We start from the raw sequence: 2,222 nt of genomic DNA on the forward strand, positions 1-2,222 counted from the left end.
TATTGTTCATCTCTGTTTGTTTGTTCTTTAATTCTTCTAGGTCTTTGTTAAACATTTCTTGCATCTTCTCCATCTTTGCCTCCATTCTTTTTCCGAGGTCCTGGATCATCTTCACTATCATTATTCTCAATTCTTTTTCTAGAAGGTTGCCTATCTCCTCTTCATTTAGTTGTTTTTCTGGGGTTTTATCTTTTTCCTTCATCTGGTATATAGCCCTCTGCCTTTTCATCTTGTCTATCTTTCTGTGAATGTGGTTTTCTTTCCACAGGATGCAGGATTGTAGTTATTCTTTCTTCTGCTGTCTGCCCTCTGGTGGATGATGTTATCTAAGAGCCTTAATGGGAGGGACTGGTGGTGGGTAGAGCTGACTGTTGCTCTGGTGGGCAGAGCTCAGTTAAACTTTAATCCACTTGACTGTTGATGGGTGGGTCTGGGTTCCCTCCCTGTTGGTTGTTTAGCCTGTGGCAACCCAACACTGGAGCCTACCTGGGCTCTTTGTTTGGGCTAATGACAGAGTCTGGAAGGGCTCACGCCAAGGAGTACTTCCCAGAACTTCTGCTGCCAGTGTCCTTGTCCCCACAGTGAGCCATAGCCCCCCACCCCCGCCTCTGCAGGAGACCCTCCAACACCAGAATGTAGCTCTGGTTCAGTCTCCCCTGGGGTCACTGCTCCTTCCCCTGGGTCCTGATGTGCACAGTACTTTGTGTGTGCCTTCCAAGATTGGAGTCTCTGTTTCCCCCAGTCCTGTAGAAGTCCTGCAATCAATTCCCACTAGGCTTCAAAGTCTGATTCGCTAGGAATCCCTCCTCCCTTTTCCGGACTCCCAGCTTGGGAAGCCTGATTTCAGGCTCAGAACCTTCACTCCAATGGGTGGACTTCTGTGGTATAAGTGTTCGCCAGTCTGTGAGTCACCCACCCACCAGTTATGGGATTTGATTTTACTGTGATTGCGCCCCTCTTACCATCTCATTGTCACTTCTCCTTTTTCACTGGATGTGTGATATCTTATTTGGTGATTTCCAGTGCCTTCTTGTTGATGATTATCCAGCAGCTAGTTGTGATTCTGGTGTTCTCGCAAGTGGGAGTGAGGGCACGTCCTTCTACTCCGCTATCTTGGTTCCTCCTCAGCTATATTTAAAACAGATAACCAATAACGACCTAATGTATAGCACCGGAAACTGTGCTCAATATTCTGTAATAACCTAAATGGAAAAAGAATTGAAAAAAGAATAAATACATGTATATGTATAACCGAATCACTTTGCTGTACACCTGATATGAACACAAAATGTTAAGAAACTATACTTCAATATAAAATAAAAATTAAAAAATATTGATAACCAAGGCCTATTTTATAGTTTCTATAATTAATTATGTTAAAATAAATCTTGTAACTCACAAAAAAAAAATTTTTATATGACAAAATCTATCTGTGAGAAAATTATACTTCTTAATATTTTAATATTTCCCTTTTTCATTTCTGTTTTGAAAATCAAACCATTTCACAATGGCAATTTATGATCATAAAATGCTCACGTATAAAATCAGTGTTCTCAAAAGACCAGGAATTGTCGAAGCAATCTTGAGACAGAAAAACGGAGCTGGAGGAATCAGGCTCTTGGACTTCAGACTATACTACAGAGCTACAGTAATCAAGACAGTATGTACTGGCACAAAAACAGAAATATAGATCAATGGAACAGGATAGGAAGCCCAGAGATAAATCCACACATATATGGTCACCTTATCTTTGATAAAGGGGGCAAGAATATACAATGGAGAAAAGACATCCTCTTCAATAAGTGGTGCTGAGGAAACTGGACAGCTTCATGTAAAGGAATGAAATTAGAACACTCCCTAACGCCATACACAAAAATAAACTCAAAATGGATTAAAGACCTAAATGTAAGGCCAGACACTATAAAACTCTTAGCGAAAACAAAGGCAGAACATCTATGACATACATCACAGCAAGATCCTTTTTGACCCACCTCCAAGAGAAATAGAAATAAAAACAAAAATAAACAAAAGGGACCTAATGAAACTTAAAAGCTCTCGCACAGCAAAGGAAACCATAAACGAGACAACCCTCAGAATGGAAGAAAATATTTGCAAATGAAACAATTGACAAAGGATTAATCTCCAACATTTACAAGCAGCTCATGCAGCTCAATATCAAAAAAACAAAAACCCAATCCAAAAATGGGCAGAAGACTGAAATA

The sequence above is a fragment of the Physeter macrocephalus genome, chromosome 14 (genome assembly GCF_002837175.3).
Source record: "Physeter macrocephalus isolate SW-GA chromosome 14, ASM283717v5, whole genome shotgun sequence".
Taxonomy (NCBI): domain Eukaryota; kingdom Metazoa; phylum Chordata; class Mammalia; order Artiodactyla; family Physeteridae; genus Physeter; species Physeter macrocephalus.